This window comes from Amblyomma mixtum, chromosome 9 (genome assembly GCF_055824585.1).
Source record: "Amblyomma mixtum isolate Tamu chromosome 9, ASM5582458v1, whole genome shotgun sequence".
NCBI classification, from domain to species: domain Eukaryota; kingdom Metazoa; phylum Arthropoda; class Arachnida; order Ixodida; family Ixodidae; genus Amblyomma; species Amblyomma mixtum.
The window spans coordinates 56642895-56660885 of NC_143020.1; the positions used below are offsets into that span (position 1 = coordinate 56642895).

The window sequence follows — 17991 nt, forward strand, 5'->3', positions numbered from 1 at the left end:
ATTACATCAGCCGTTGCTCTAAGAAACACGCTTCTAGGGCCCCCTACGTTAGTGCAAGCAGTTCCGGGGGTCTCATGCGCACACATAAGTTACACGAAGGAAGTGTTCCAAAAGTCACACAAAGTATGCGGCCAACTGCGCCATCTTATGCTTGGGCTTGCCCCTGCGTCGACCACGGCCCCGGCCCGGGCAATTTGCTGTCATTGCCTGCCGATTACAGCGCGGGGTGGCTGTCGTTCGCTCTCCACTGCGCAGTGTTTCACGCTTTCCCCTTACGTGAGCGGCCACCCCGCGGTGGCCTCCAAGAACGGGAGCACAAGCAGCTGCGGCGTCCTCCGTTCCCGGGTGGCTCGCGCGGTTCGCCATGTGGCGTTCGCACGCTCGCCGCTGGCTGGCGGAGGAAATGGGGTACGCGGTTATCCCACAACATGACGGCGTCACGGAACTGCAGTGACGTCTTATTTCTCGCTCCCGTCACCACGCAATCTTTGTTGAAGAAACACGTACCTGCAAAACAAAAATGAAACAAGGACGAAGACCTTAACAAAGCCCCGGGAATCCTCTCCCTCTTTCCCGTTATGGTCAAAATGTCGGTGATCAACGAATTATCATTTCTGCTCAGCGGCAGATATGCGCATGCCTGCGGGGTAGCAGTCTGAAGAGTGACTTGAAAGTGTTGACGATTCACAACGTGGCAAGGAACTGGGACAGGTGTATACGCGGTGGCAATTCACATCGATCGGAGCCTGACGACGGGCAAAAAACAAAATCGATGGAGAGAGACGGAGAGACAGAGATAGCGGGACAAGCATTCTCGGATGGGCACAGCATTTCCATCGTCTTCAGCACTAGGACGACAGCAGGACGGGATGCCTCATGGAAAAGTGTCCTACACGCTGGTCGGTTTCACCTCCGAGCTCGACTGGAGGCCTCTGCGCTTCGTGAAGTCGCCTCTACGAGTCAGAGTGTGCAGTGCTTGCGGACTGGTGCGGTCAAAGGCGGCAGTCCTTGCCTGCGAGCACATCCTTTGCATGTCCTGTTACGAGCAGTGCACGGAGGGCGTCGAGCCCGTGTGTCCCCTGGATGGCCTCCTGTGCCCGGAAAAAGGAGTGAACTGGACGTATTTTCCCGTTGAAGAGCTGGTGAGTAAAGAGGTGAGTGACCAGGGCGAACTGTTCAGGTTTTACGCGTCGGATTCTTGGTGTTTTTAGATGCAATAAGGGCTGCAAGTTTAATGTAAGCAGACGACATGACGACGCCTTCTCATAACGAAAGTTGAATGTCTCGGAATGCGATTAAATGGCGAGCGGTGACGCAGTGGCCGTTTGAGTACGTTTCTTTTACTATCGGACTTTAAGCAAGCTTCCTGTAGCTCAGAAGTGCTCACGTGAGGAACTTAATTCTATTTCTACTGGTGGGGGGTGTTCGGTGCTCCTTATCCTCAGTCCAACCGCGAGATTTGACCGGAATCTCTGAAAGTTCAGCCTACGGATTGCTACGACTACAGCTGGGTAGTCATGGAAAATTGGAAAATAAAAACTTGCCCGGCCTCACAGGAAGTTTTATCCGCGGTACGCCACGACAGCTGCGAAGACGCAATTGGGCGGCAAGTTGAACGCCATGCATTCGTTGATCGTTGCCCTGAGATTTATTTCGCGCGCTCTGCAGAGGAAAACAAATCCCTAGAGGCCGGAACCATTATTCGCTAACTTATTTATTCAGATAAGTATATAACCTGTCTAGCGCCGGAGTGGACCATTTAATATCCGCACGGGCAGCATCCGCGTGCGGTAAATACAAATAGCGGCGTTAGCTATCTCTGGAGATTAAAAGCGCTTCGTTATCGTAGAATTACAACACATAATCTAGTCTCCTTTGTGACTTAGATTCCCATGTTGTCCATGCACAAACGTCGGTATACCCTTTGGGATGTAAACACTGCGAGTAATCTAACAGCTTGGCACGAAAATTTATTAGAGCAAGTCGTGTCGTTCAGGATTCGTTTTCAATCGTTTTTGCTATTACATGTCACCTAATTTAGTCGTTAAAAATTTCATTGCCACTCTAGCGGTTGTCACGCTTTTCTGCCTGGCTTGTATCAGGCGGCAGAGATCTCCGTGGCACAACGCGACTCTCAAGGCAACTTGGTCTATGCGCCTTCACTCCAGAGCCATCACTCTCCGGAACCGAGTACCTGCTAAAAATTTCACATTGTTTTTGCTACATCGCGGCGTTCGGTTGCTCTAGAGAATTGCTCTGACCACAGTACGAGATTTCGCTCATCATACGTGTTTCTACGGAAATGAAATAATGTATTTAAAAAATAAGAAAAATAAGAGTGAATAGACTGTGCTTTTCTGCACATCAGTGTAAAATCAGGTGGAAATTATGTAAAATTTTGGCAGTTCGAAGTGAATTGTCCGGACTGATAGTTTTAAAAACCCCCAGTCCAAAGCGCCTAGCACTCGGTGAGACGCCTGACGCCGTCTCATGGCATGCTTCCTACCATTGCACGCGTCGCGTGGACCGCTAGTAGTTAGACGCCTTTAGCATGCAATTAGCAGAATATTGGCAGCTCGCCCACCGCCACTGCGCATGCGCAGATCCCCTCGATAACGCTAGAGGGCGCCAGGTGCCTTGCAGCTGCGTGCACGCCTTCAGCATCAGGACCAATCAGCGCGTGCTCACTGGCAGTGGGCGGGATCCCGGTGCTCCGGCAATGGCGACGGTAACACACTACACGGTATGCTAAAGGCGTCTATTAACAGATACCTACGTACCGTGTACCATGTTACCGTTACTGGAGTGCGCGCCCACCGCCGCTGGGCATGCTGCCTAAAGCCCCTGGAAATTTTTAAGGTAAGGACAACCTTTGCAGAGCGCCGCTTTTCCCTCTCCTGCGCCCATCGCCTCTTCCCATTGGTCGGTGGTTTCACGCGCAAAATTCCTTTAAAGCCGCGCTTTTCGCGGCCGCAGACGCCATATTGTCCGCTCCAACCGCGCACCGTAGGTTGTCCAGGCGTCGTTGCTGTTACTGCGCTTTTGCTTGCTGTGATGAACAGCGGCTTTTGTTTTGCTCGGAACGTGTGTCAGTCACCCAACTTCAAGCCGTCCATCTGTGCGGCTTGACGGGCTGCTGCGCCTTCGGGTGGAGGAACCGTCACGACGGTGGAAAGCGGTTCTTCGCGATCCATCATCGAAAACCGACGCGGGCCGGAGGAAGGTTTGGTTACACAGAATTGGCCGTCCGAATTTTAACGCAACGCCATCGACCAGACTTTGCGAGTTAAGTGAGGGGCTTTCAATAGCTGCTGAGTTTTCCTTTTTTTTTTAAGCTACGCTGGGCAGTGGTTTGTTCGCGATCGAGCGTATGGCCGCAGTAAGCTCGATATGACGGCGCTTGAGCGCATCGTGATTGCATGCACGCAAACGTGTAAGTGACGCAAGGCACACGTCTAACTGCAGAGTGACGTTCCTTAAATTTGAGCGCATGCCGCAGTTAGACATACATGCGTAGATAAAACTGCGCTCTGACATGGTGAAGCGCACGCGTTAGATTCTTCCAGAAAAAGACAAAAACAGAATTATCGCGCCGATATGCATCGTTACGGCACTGTAGGCATCGCTGATGGAAACACCAGCTAGCGCGCGCTGGCTTGCGTTTACTCTCGAAATATGACCAGTAGCTGTGGGTATGCGAGATAGTGCCCATCGCAAGTGGGTCGCGGGTTTCCTGTCACATCACTTCCGCGTTCTCGCTTCCCCTTGACGCCTAACTAGTTAGGAGGAGGCTACGAATGCGAGCAAATCTCTGATAACCTCTTTTATTAATGCTAAAACGTTTTTTTTTTGTTAACGTTGCCATCAGTGATGCCGCCATTATCTCCATTTTTAAAAGTTTTGTAGCCGCTTTTTTCTTTCTAAATGAGATCAGTATAACAAAAGGCTTTGGCTTTGCCGATGTGCATTTAGTACTCGGGCGGTTTCCGAGCCTGAGCCGGGCATGTCTACCTCGCGGGCCGGGCCGGGTTCGGGCCTATATTGAAAAAATCGGGCCGGGCTGGGGCGGGTAACGAAAAAGGTTGACGGGCTCGGGACGCGTGACTAATTAAGGCCCGTGCAATGCTCTTATAGCGACTATACGAATGCGGAAGATTATCGGACAGAAGTGTTAAAAGCCTGGTAGGTTTCGCTCCTCACTAAATGACTGATTCCGATGAAACATTTACGTACAACTTTATTATCCCATTGCTGGCAGGCGAAGGATATTTGCGAGGTAGGTTTTTTTCTTACTAAGTACCTATTCCAAAGAAAATTTTTATGCGGGAGTGTATATCGTTACAGTAAATGCACGCGAGACAACAGGGGAGGCACAGGTAAGTGTACACGTAGCGTGGCCTTCATACCGTATTTCGAGCACTCACTCAAGCGTCTTACCTGGTCCGCGATACACTGCAGCAGACCAAAACCAAAAACCACTAGAAGAGCGGATGAACTACGGGCATTTAAAATGGAGGGCATTTAAAATGGAGGGCTAGTGGAGGGCTCCGGAAATTTCGACCCCCTGGGGTTCTTTAACGTGCACTCACATCGCACAGTACACGGGCCTCAAGAATTTCGCCTCCATCGAAATTCAGCCGCCGCTAGAGTTACTGCATAAGTACCTAGAGTTGCGCATAGATCTGCTTTGTTGCCGCAAAGCATCCAAACTATGAGAGAAATCCGCAACTCTTGAATGCAGGAGGTGGAATACGTGCAGGAGTTGGAGCAAGTGCAGGCTCAATCCGCTTATTTCTGGCAGCCGAACTTGCTTTATTTTAGGTAAATTTCTGTCGCATTGAATCATACAGCTTACTAGCAATGCGCCGGCTGCAACGAGGCCTACCTCAATGATCTGCGAACAAAATACTCGTCTTCTGAATGGGTGACGCCATCTTGTGTAAACGTCACAAATCACAAACGTTTTTCTGGTGGCCTCCGCGATTATTCTTTTGAACAATTAGAGAGCACTTGTGATAAAATTGCGTGTTAGTGATCAGAAAACATCGTTTTCAGAGAGCACGTGCTCTACGGCTAAAAAAAAAACTGCCACAAAGCACGAGGAAAGATGTTGTACATAATATTTGCCGGTGTACAATGCAAATGAGTTAGCGTCTCCGAAATACATCAATGCTTTTCAACCATGTGATCGCATATAGCTAATAGAGGCGCGTGCGGCCCAGGGAAAAAAACGCGCAACTCTATAAGCCAGTAACTCCAGTGCCAGCGGCAGCATGGGCGCCCTCTCTCGGTGGAGGCGACAGTTGTGAGCAGTATAGTAGGATGTGCCTGCGACAGGCCCTTTACATTGCCGCCTGTACATCGTGCCTCGAACAGCAGTGTGCTGCCGACGCTGCTGTTGTAGAGGGACTCAGTAGAGATCACCCCCTTGTGTGCGTGGCATATCCCAACGGTAGTCTCTCAACGCGCTAGTCGGTGTTGACCAGCGTCATGACCGAAAACTTAGGGCTAACTGACCGGTTCGCGACGTCACAACACCCGTGCTATCACACCCTTGCTTCCCGTATTTTATATTCTGCTCCGTCACAGCGCAGAGAGAGAAAAAAACTTTCATTTAGAATAGATTAATTCCCAGAAGTCAGGTGGTTGGGGCGCCTAGTCCAGGGCTCCAAGCAAAACGGCAGTGGCAGTGGTTCAGGTGAAGTTAAGAGTGAATAAAAGGTGTTTGCAATGGCCAACAAAAGGTGTTTGCAGTGGTTTGAAAAGTAGCTAAGCACTCGTTAGTCTGATCAATTGCTTGCTAGAGCATGCAAACCTTGCTCTTGCAGAGCATGGCCTGTCAATTTATATGCATATCACAAGCGTTTTCTGGTGGCCTCCCCGATCATTCTTTCAACAATTAGCGAACACTTGGGACAAAATTGCGTGTTATTGGCAATAAAACACCATTTTCAGCAGACGTGTGCTCTGCGACAAAAAAAAAAAAAAAAACTGCCGCAAAGCACGAGTACAGTCGGTGTACAAATTTACTGCCAGCAACGGCCGAGTGCAACGGAGTTTCCTTCTCCAAAATTATTTGATACCTTTCAACGATGTGATCGTGTATGGCTAATAGAGGCGCTAGCGGCCCAGGGAAAACAATGCGCAATTCTCGGCACTTATTCAGTAACTCTCGTGCCAGCGGCAGCGATGCGCGCTCTCTCGGCGGAGGCGACAGTTGTGCGCAGTGTAGTAGGATGTGCAGCGCTGCATGTATCCTCTTTGCTCCGGCAAGCCGTGCACATTGCCGCCGGTACCTAAAGTGACTCTGACAGCAGCGTACTGCCGACGCAGTTGTACAACGACGCAGCAGAGGCAGCTACATTGTGTGCGTGGAACAGCGCAACGGCAGTCTCTTAACGCGCGAGCTTTAAAGGCCCCGTGTCGCAGAAAAACCGCGGTTGGCGTTGACTGGCGGTAAGGCCGAAATCTTAGGGCGAACTGACCGGTTCGCGACGTCACAACACCCGTGCTATCGCAACCTTGCTTCCCGTATATTATATTCTGCTCCGTCACGTCGCAGAGAGAGAGACAAAACTTTCATTTAGAATAGATTAATTCCCAGAAGTCGGGTGGCCTGGCCCCTAGTCCAGGGCTCGGAGCAAGGCGGTGGTGGCAGTGGTTCAATCGAAGTTAAGAGTGAATAAAAGATGTTTGCAATGGCCAACAACAGGTTTTTGCAGTGGTTTGAAAAATAGCCAAGCACTCGCTAGTCTCGCTAGTGCATGCAAGAACTCGCTAGCGCATGCAGACCTTGCTCTTGCAGAGCATGGCCTGTCATTTTGTATGCATATTGGCTTGAATTTAATTGCAAATTTTGAAGCGTTAAACTTTTAACACCGGTGTGCTACAATTCTGCCAAATGGCACAGTTTTTTAATGTGGCCACCGCTAAGTCTTGAAAAGAAGTAGACATGCTAAATGTCGTGCTAAAGGTTGGCTGACTTACTTATTACAGTCAAGTGTTAGGTTACGACGACCAATATGCACTCAGTTTATGTCGGCCTGGTCGTCTCGTGTGGTCCTGTGTGGTCCTCTCTTGTGTACGTCTTGATTGCGTTACAGTTCTTTTCTTACAGTATGCAGGGTTCTTAGTGTTTAAAAAGTCCTGAAAGTATAATCTCGAACAAAGCGTATATTGTTCATTTTCTTCGCACATTTCTTATACGCAGGTGAAGTGCCGGAACGCAGAAAATGGCTGCGAGGCAGTGGTGACTACAAAAGATATCATCCGCCATTTCAATGAGGAGTGCAAGCACCGCTCAGTTTTCTGCCCCAGGTGCACGGCTCGGGTTCGCTGCGCCGAAGTGTGCACGCATCTGAGAACGGACTGCGCCATGTCACATTTTTGTGCAGAATGTGAAGACGAGTCCAGATGCATAGACGAGTCTATGCCTTTGCGGTCTGCCGGCCAAGTCTCAGAAGAGCAGGCGTGTGTGGAGCAGCTGGCCAGGAACCTCGTAACACAGAGCGACGCACTCAAGAAGCTCTCTGACACTATGCATACCTTCAGTCAGGCTCTCGGACTACTTGAAGCAGCAATGAAGCAAGACCATAGCAGAATGACAGAGAACGACACCAGAGCTACCACAACTAATGAGGAAAACACGTCAAATCTGACAGCACTGAGCAACGCAGTTGGCAATCTCTCGAGCACCACAGAGACATCCGACGCAACACCCAAATATGAACCAGCGAGGGTTGAAAAAGGGAGAAATGGGTCCTTATCCGCTGCCGCCGACGGACCAGAATCCGGAACGCAAGAAAATAACCAGACGTCATCGAAGCGCATCTACCCCGGGCTCCCAGCCGAAGAACGACGAATAGCTGTCAGCGAGTCGTCAATAACGGGGTTCGAATCACTGATAGATAAATACCTGGATAACGTTTATGCTGAGTTTAGGTGCGAGGAGGTACGGCAACTAGGCTGCTCCGTGTCACCTGTAGCTGTGCTCACAAATATCGACCAAACCTGTCTGCTTCAAGTGACTGTGCGGATGCTGTGGAACGATGACCTTTGGCTGCCTCCAGCCGTAGGAGCACTTGGGCTGAGTTTCAGACATCCATCGGGATTAGAAAAATATTCGGACGGAAGCAGAATACATTTGTCAGTTCCAAGAAGGGGTGACGAATTGCGGACCATTTTTTTTTCCTTTTCCATCGCTTAGGCTGAGGCAACTCTGGAATGAAGGCTTTGTGTGCGAGGACATAATTCGGTTGAAACTAAGGTGGATCTTCTGAGTCTAATCCACTCGAGGCGAGAATCCGGGACTAATTTCTACCAGAGAGCCTCTAGGAATCCCTGCAGTTTGTTCATGCTTCTGTGCATGTATCGAAAATTATTCAAAGTGCTTCGATGGTTCCATACATAAGCTTAGCTCTGTGCTAATGCTTCTGTTTTGCGGTTAGCAGTGGTGTTCCATTTCGTAACCAAAAATTTCCGAAATTAGGCCCGAAAATCGACATTTTTAGCCCTTTCTCCTTCCAGCAGTGTAGCAATGTGACCCAGTCGGTTGGAACGAGAAAATTTCCCGAGAACAAGTGAAGATTCCTTTTTAGGCGTATTTTATTCCCGAAATTCCCTGAAAAACAGGAAATTCCTCATGTGGAACATCAACGCTGTGTGTGTGACTTTTTTTGTGCTTTATGCGTATGATTTAATTGATACGCATACGCATTTAATTCATGTTATGGTAATAAAGAAAGAAAAAAATTCCAACAGCAGATTGTTTTTCCTCACTCTTCGCTCAAGGATGGAAGCTACATTGCATTTATAATTTTTTATCAGTGTTTGAGAAAGTCACTGTTCAACATTAGACAGTTTTAGCTGTGCGTCCGCAAAAGCTGTGCGTACGCTACGGGCGCACCTTACGCGCAGTGCCACCCGTCCTGGCAACGACAGTTTTAGTTGGGAGTGGCTAGCGTAGCGCCCAAGGTAGATATACCATGGTAGCGAAGGCTCCATAGACGCCCATTGGTCCAAAAAATGGCGACTCATGGGGCACCCCCGCGCCCCCATTTCGGGGGGCAACCTACGTATGAGTGACGTTGAATGACGTCACGCTTACGTATGCCCTTGGCGCGAATTATAAAGTGGTCTTTTTATAGGACCGGCATTTTCGAACCGGTATCTCTAGAAGGTTGCCTTTCAGCGCGCACGAACCTTTGCCAGTCAAATGTGCTCGCGTTCCTGCTAGTTATGGCCTTGTTGATGTGCAATTGGGAACCAAATGAAAGTCACTGGCAAAGAAGGCAGCATAGAAAGGCAGCAACACTTCCAGACGCTGGCTAAGGATGCATGATTCGTAGTGGAAACCTTGGTGAATATACTGGTGCCAGTACTTTTGAGTACATCAAGGTATGATGCACAAAGCACAGGCTCAAATGCACAGTTTGGAATACAGTGTACGGCAAGTATGGTTTTGATATTTATGGTTTATTACAGCAACCAAACAAATACAGTGATAAAGCACGCCAACAAAAAATGCGCGTCACAGGCAGCTCAAGCAGCAGCTTTTTTAAGCTGGCTATTCATCTCAATGGTCACAGTGCGGATAGGAAAAAGCCCTGAAGTTCCACGAATGTTGCCAAGTAGGAAATTGAAAAGTATAGAAAACAATGCTACGACAGCTTCCATTGAGGCAAACATGACATGACATAAGTAGGCGCATCAACACATAGACCATGCAGCACACAAGGATTACTCTTCACACATTTCGTTTCTTCAACTGAAAGAATATAGCAGCTATGTTTACACCTGCATGACAATATTGAAAACAAGTTTTAGCATCAACAAATCTGCTCAACGCTAGAGCATTACACCATACGTAGGGCCTGCGCACAACCTCGAGACCTGATTCTTGTCGCTAACCGAAGTAATTTGAAGCAATTCTAATCAAACTAAAACATACATGAAGTGCAGTTTAAAGTGAAGTGCAAGGACATTCAATACAGCCACTTTTTCCTCGAGTAGGCACAGCATGGAGACGCAGCCGTCCTGACCGCAGATACACAAACAGTTCGAAGTGCTTGGAAAAAGTCCTCAGGTCTCGCAGCTGGCACGGCGTCTTCTCCAGGCTGAGGTTGCGGCAGAACTGCACCCGCGATTTGCACCTGGACATGATGCAGCGTCCACGTTATACAACTGCACCCAAATGAATACCATATACTCCAAACGTCAATACGCCAAGACTCCTTTCACCTAAATACAGTACGTTATAACTATGGCAGAAAATGCTCGCGCCAAGCCTCCAAGCCTCAGAGTGCGGTTACGCTCGCCTGATACCACGCGTCAAGCTGCTTTTCTATGCTCAAAGAGTGACGAGAGCGATGCAGCGCAATGAGTTTAAAACTACATTGACGGTCATGTATACGTAAAACGGCAATAACTACTGCTGGCTGAATTCAGTTAAGGCACAGTCAATGCGGCGCACATGCACATGGTTGAGTTTCGATACTGTCAGTTGCGAGGAGATCCTCAAATTGGCTTCACGGTGCTGCAAAACCATTAATGTCATGCTCAGAGCTGTTATGCAGCGCAGTTGGTTTTAAATTGACGATGCGGCAAGTAGAGGGCACGAGGTTGCTCATGAGAGCCCGGTATCAATTTCATGTTGATGACAGTCGGCTGCACGAAACTAGCTACAAATAAGACAAATGATTTGTGTCTTTTGCACATCTTATGATTGCACGTGCGTGCCCTGCAATTTACTAAAATATCCCGATAACATGAAGCCAAGTGCGCAAGAAACGGTTACAGCTACGATAGGCGCGGAAAGCCCGACAAAAGCATATATAGAGCAGACGACAACGGCAAGAGCTCACCTGCGAAAGTCCAGAGGGAAGCGGTGTAGTAACTTGGTAAGACACTCACGGTACAACCCATGCTGTCACAATGTGCCACGGAGCAAGGTTTTTTCACATGCCGCAAGCTCATCTTGAAATGCAGAGCTAAGCGCTCGAAGCGATGAGCGCGAAGCCTCGGGAATAGGTTTCGCACTGGCCGTACACCGAAGCAAACGCTGCAGCGGTGCAGCGGGGTGCAGATCTTGCCAAACGGTGACAGAGAGGCGACGGGCAAGGACGACAAAAACTTCTTAAAGGGGCCATTTCGAAACCGGCGAGCTTAATTTGCACGCTTTCCAAGGCGTGCCATAGCAGGCAGCTGGAGATAACAAATCGCTTCGCAAGCTGCCGCAGCCACTGTGGCCGGGTACCGAAACTAGGCCTGCAAAGTCGCGCTGCAAATGCACCGCACACTGATCAACAGAGAGCGCAACAAGAGCGTTGAAAAAATTACAGAATTCGGCGTAACGTTTAGCTGAAATAGTTTACGTAACTTATAAAACGTGGCATTAAAATATTCATTTATTTTTGTTGTTTTATAGCATTTTAATTTGTGCTTTTGAATTTTATTATGTGAGTGTTTCGGCCGCCCAAAGTGGCTGTGCTGCAGTCGCGCTAAACCGATTTTGGGGCCCAGCCTTCGCCACCATTCTACATCCACCTTGGAGCGCCCGGGATGATGATGATGATGATGATGATGATGATGATGATGTAGCCTTCCCTTTGTAACGGGTGGGCGCCTACCAAAGGTGGCTGGATATACACACACATAAAAACACTACTATCAAACGCGAAGCGGCAAACACACACGCAAATACCGACGAAACAGTACTGTTCTAGTGTCGCACCAGCGTCCACCACTCTGTCAATCGGCGCTTCGTCGCTGCAACCGCCGCCTGGTTTGCCGCATCCGCCGTGCAGCCCTCGTTCGCATGGATGGATGGATGGATGGATAGGAGCGCCCCCTTTGAAACGGGGTGGCGGCAATGGCCACCACGCTCAGCTTTTCTTTATTTATTATTATTTTTTTGTTTGTTTACGGTGTTGGCAATTCTCACTAAGATTCTTCATCACCTTTGCCTACGGTTTCCTACAATTCTAACCTTATGCCACATCTCTGCTTTTCAGCCACCAATCCTCCAATCGCTTTTTGATGACTTCCACTGCAGATTTATTTACATGACCATTGTTATCTTTAAACCCTAGGGCCTCAGAAAGAGTGACTGTGCCTGCATCGACATCCGGATGGATACCATCACATTTGATTATGAGGTGTGCAATTGTTTCCACAGATCTACCACACACTGCACAGCTGCGCGTTCTAAGACACCCTGATCTAGCTTCAAAAAGTAGGGCACTGCCTCTTGAGTTATCATAGAAAAATTCTTTCCTGATCTGCCTTTTCCAGAATCGATATAGTTCTGCACTATGTTTCTTTTCCATTGAATTCATCCCATTTTTAACTTTCGCGTTTTTAACCTGTCGTTTAATGCTCTTTCTTTCTCCGTCCTCATGACCGGCATACTTATTGGTTAGTTTTCTAGTTCTTTTCCGCCACTGTGAGTCAACGTTCTTTCTGCATAAATATTTAAATACCTTAGCTGCCCATCTGTTATCGTCCAATTTCCTCAGGCGTTCTTCATATAGTATTTTACTCTTAGCTTCCCGTGCCTCGAACGATGCCCAGCCCATATCCCCTTGTACTGCCTCGTTTGTGGTTTTGCCGTGGGCACCTAGTGCTAACCTTCCAAATTCTCTCTGATTTACGTCTAATCTCGACTGAAATTCTTCGCATGATGATGATGATGATGATGATGATGTAGCCTTCCCTTTGTAACGGGTGGGCGCCTACCAAAGGTGCCCCGGCTGGATATACACACCCATAAAAACCACACTGTCAAACGCGAAGCGGCAAACACACACGCAAATACCGACGAAACAGTACTGTTCTAGTGTCGCACCAGCGTCCACCACTCTGTCAATCGGCGCTTCGTCGCTGCAACCGCCGCCTGGTTTGCCGCATCCGCCGTGCAGCCCTCGTTCGCAGGACGGAAACCCAACGCCTGCGGAAGCGTAGCGCCCTCGTGCGGTGGCGTTGGCAGCTTCTCGCAGAGTAGGACGATGTGCTCCGTTGTTTCGTCGTGCTCTCCGCAGGCTCTGCACTGGGTGCATTCGACTGTATTGTCGAAGCGCTTGCGATACACAAGCGTTGGCATGGCGCCCGCGCGTGCCTCAAACAACAGGCGGCTGCCTACACTGTTGTCGTAGAAGCTCTCGACGCAGATGTCCTGCTTGGCTGCCCGGTACACTTCCAGCGTCGACTTCCCTTCCATGGCAGTCCTCCACGCCTCTCGCTCCTGCGCACGCACTTGGGCATCAACTGCTTTGGCCCATTTCCTCGCGCTGTCGGCTTGTACTTCATTTCTGAAGAAGCCGAACTTGCGACGAAGGTGTTGGAGCCGTTTCACCCATGTGGTCCGCAGGCAGTTTTGACTTACATAGTCAAAGACTCTGCGCGCCCACCTGTTTTTGTGCATCAGGCGCAGCCTGCCGTCGTAGGCTATTTTGCTTCTTGCCTCGCGAGCCTCGAAGGTAGACCAACCGAGGTCTCCCTGCACAGCTTCATTAGCCACCCGCCCATGGCACCCCGGCGCCAGGCGTCCCACCGCTCGTTGACCACGCTCAAGCCATTCCCTTGTGGGCGATGTCACGCAGATAACTGCGTTCGCAAATGACAATGCGGGCACATGCACTGCTTTCCACAGCTCGCGGACCATAACAAACCGATTGCAGCCCCATAGGCACCGCCTTCGCAGTATGTTTCCCGCTCGCTGCGAAGCTTGCTTCAAGTGCTCCTCATGTCTTGCTGCATACTCTGGCTGCGTGCTGAACCTAATGCCGAGGTAACGGTATTCTGTTGCCATCTCGAGGACGTCCCCATTAGGTAAGTGGACCGGCTGCTCGGCGTCCAGCGGCGCTGAAAAACACAGCACCGCCGACTTCTTTGAGTTGAAGCTCAGGCCAAGTGGTGCCATGGTTTCAGCGCATATGTTGATGAGGGCCTGGAGCTCCGCATTTGTCTCTGCCATTAATACTACATCATCGGCGAAGACTAGGCCTGGCAATATCCATCGGTCCTTTACACCACCGCTGATGTAGCTTAGAGTGAACCCCAACTGCGCATCCAACAGCTTGCGCTCCACCCCTGCAGCGTACAACATATACAGAAGAGGGGACAACGGGCAGCCCTGCCTCAACCCCTTCTGTACGACCACTGGCTCCGAGCTGACGCCGCACACTGTGGCCACCACTGTGCAGCGTGCATAGAGGCGACGAAGCACGTCGATCCAGGCGGAGGGCATTTCCAATGACTCTAGGCGTTGCATTAGAGGCTCATGCGGTACGCTGTCATACGCCTTCGCGACGTCCATAAAACAGCATGTCAGCCCACGAGCTTCCCTTCTTGCAACCTCAATACACTGGGTGAGGACAAAAATATTATCTTCCAGCCGCCGGTCTCGCCGAAAACCATTTTGGAGCTCCGTCAGATGCCCATTTTGCTCCGCCCAGCCACTCATCCACACTTTTAACACCTGCGTAAATACTCTGTACATTACGCTTGTCACTGTCAGAGGCCGGTAGTCCCGCAGAAGGCCGCTGTCCCCACCTCTCTTGGGAATCAGTGTCACTCTTGCACGAAGCCAGTCTGCTGGTATCGGTTCACCTTCCAGTATGTCACCGAAGATATTTGCCATTTGGTATCTTGACTGTGCTCCGAGACACTTGACGAGGCCAGCGGGGATGCCATCCAAACCGCAGGCTGTACGCGCGCTGATTTTGCCAATGGCTCTGTCGATCGCTCCACTCGAAACCGACCACTGTCTGTCGTCCGGAGGTCGTGCGGGTGTTTCCACGCCTTCGAAGACGTATGGCATGCCGTCAGTTGCGTACAGTTGCCTCATGTGGTCTGTCAGTACGCGGTGGAGGTCGCCAGTCTTTCCAGTTGCTTCATCTCTGATCAGCGGGTCTGGTGTTCTGCCGTCCATAGACGCTACGTACGACCAAAATTTAGCTGCTGCATTTTTACCAGCGGACTTAATTTCTCCGAGCGTCTGCCGATCTGCCTCGGCAATCTTACGCTGCACCATGGCTTGCATTTCGTGCTTGCGTTCGAGGTAGGTGCCCCAGGCTGCAAGTGCCGCTTCTGTGGTCAGCATCTTCAGAGCATATCGGTGATGGCGGTTTGCAAGCCTTCGCGCTTTATAGGCAGCTTTCACCTCATCATCCCACCACTTTTTTCTGAGAACGGGCACAGTGGCGCCATCTAGCGACAGGAAGTCAAAGCTTGTGAACTCTGTGCTGAGGAAACTTTTTCCGCTTTTATTAATGGCAGTGGTGGATGTATTCGAAGGCTTTGTTTCTTTTTTAATGTAAATCAATTGAATCAAATGAAAATATAAATTCTCGCGCAAAGTTGGAGAAGTACTTTACCGCAGGTCGTGTCTATGACGACAGCGTACGCCGTAGATAGTTAGGCTTAACATCAAGAAATTCTTGGATTTATCTAAAAAACGATTACTATTTGTCACATATATCGTTACGGAGGGATGAGAATGCACAAAATAAAAGTGAATACAACCGTTTAGAGCTAGCTATCGCGTCGAAAAATGCACCGGCGATGCAGTATTTGGTCCGAAGCGGGCGTGCAGGGCGCCACCATGTTGCCACGTTAACCACGCAAGCCACGCAAGCAACGCAACGCAAAGTCCGCTGGCTTGCGTACGTACGCAAGACGCACGGATCGCGATTGCGTTCTGCGCATGCGCACTACGGTCCCCGCAATCTCCTTGCGTACGCTAAGCCCTTGCGGACGCACAGCTAAAACTGTCTATTAAGTTATTCGTATCGCCCTCCCGCTCCCCCACGATGCAAATGCGGGATGTTGCCAAATTCGCAGTTACAGTCTCCTGGGTCGCACCCTCCAAAAAGCAGACAACCTTCGTTCCCAGAATTGACAAGAGGCTCCAGTGGCGTCGCTTGTGCTTATTTAATTATTTATTTGAAATCCTTAGAGGCCCATTGGGCATTGCGTAAGTAGTGCGTAAAAATAATATACTCTGCATTCATAACCAAAGGAAACAAAAGGGAAACATACAGTCATGATAAACATCATATCAACAAATTAGTAGAGAAGAAGAAGAGACGCGGAAATAAAAGAAAAAATGCGCGACCCAAAATAAATACCAAATAGGAGTACATATATAGTCGTTGACATCCACCCGAGCGCAGCCATACGGCTACAAAGGAAAGCTATTCCCCTAAAACATCCGATCAAAATAAATACCAGCAATAAAGGATATTGTGCTGGCGGAACGTGGTAACAGTGAGTAGCGTAGCGCCACTAAGGCAAGCATATAGGAGTGAAAAGAAAAGGAAACATAAGTAAGAAAACATCAAAATGGCACGACAGTTGCAGCAAAGTAAAGAACAAAAAATAAGAGATAACAATGATTTGAACGAAGGCGTGCTAAATGACGGTTTCAGTGAAATGTGTGATGAGTTAGGTATGGAAAGAATCTAGATTATATGTGGAAGCGATGTTGTCTGTTATGTCAATCCGTAATCTCATGGCTCGTGGTAGTGCGGATGATTTGACTCCGAATGTATCACCTATATCCTTGCGAAACTGAGCTGATTACATAATCTTTTCAACGTGCGGGCTGAGACATCGAGGTGAAATGAACTTGTTCTATTCAAGTGTATGTACATATCTGTGAAATAGCGTTAGGAGAGTGAGGTGGCGGCGTGTGCTTTGTGATTGTGGCCAAAGATCGTTTTTAATCTGAGTGACGCTTGAACAGTAGTTGTAGTATCGTGAAATGAATCGCGCTTCCATGTTTTTGATAGATTCTAACGTGGTGATCATGTTATTGTGACAGGGAGACCAAATGAAAGAAGCAAATTCAAGTTGTGGACGAACAAAAGTGAGCTATGCTAGTTTTCGAATATCAGATGGTGGATTTCGGAGATTAATGACTTGGAGGTGACGGCGCATATGGATGAGATATCGAGTGACATGAAAGATATGAAGAAACGCCAAGGTATTTGTAATGTGATACGTGAGAGAGTAGATCATTTTGAATACGGTATAAGTATAGCTAGACTTGATACTTTTACGGGTGAAGGAGATGACTGCGGTGTTCGCGGGTCCCGGCAAGTAAGAAGCGATAAGAACGCTGCGTAGCACTTTATTGGGCAACAGCTGAGATGCGTTCTGCCGCGGCGCTCATGCAGGCGCTCGCTTTTGTAGAGCCACTGCTGACGTCATTTGGCGCGTCATCACGCGTCTCACTCGGTAGACACGAAACGCCGGCACACGTCTCTCTCGGCTCGCACAGAACGCCGGCACGCGTCACTTCCTCCACCGCAATTTGGAGAGTCACGATGGCTGGTATCGGTCAGGCGGCTTCCTGACTCGCTGAGGGTACCGCCTCGTAGGGCTGTTTCCGCTGACCACGGGTGCAGGGCTAGTTGCGGAGACAGCGGTTGATGAGGGTGGCGGACAATCTGAAATTTCTGGATGACAGATGTCGGTCTCCTCCCCCACCGCAAATGGTGACGGCGTGTTCGCAGCCGAGGCTCGTAGCAAATGGTCCTTGTGTCGCCTCCACATGCAGGATCCGTGGGGTGTCTGCACCTTGACCTCGTACGACACTGGCCCGGTGCGCTGCACGATAGTTGCTTTGAGCCACCTTGGTCCGCTCCTGAAATTGCGCACCAAAACCTGTTCATTCACTTGAAACACAGTATGATCAGCACTTCGCAGCATCGTTTGCTGAAACTGGCTTGCTCCGACTGTACGCGACAGGGCGGGCTTTAAAGCGTCCAAACAAGTGCGCAGCTCACGACCAAGGAAAAGATAAGATGGTGTCTGAAGTGTCGTCGCATGCGGTGTGTTCCGATATGCCATCAGGAACTTGGATAATGTTTCTTCAAGGCTTTCTGTGGCTGGGCCTTTGCGTAAGGCGTTTTTATGCGAAGCATACTACTTTAGCTACCACTTCAGCCCTTCACCGTGGTTATGCGCCTCCAAATCACGTGATACATG

At 49.5% G+C, this 17991-nt stretch overlaps 1 pseudogene; it reads left to right on the plus strand.

Annotated features, from left to right (window-relative positions):
• The first annotated feature begins 869 nt into the window (after positions 1-869).
• Positions 870-17991, plus strand: part of LOC149329140 (uncharacterized) — a 37674-nt pseudogene continuing 20552 nt past the window's right edge.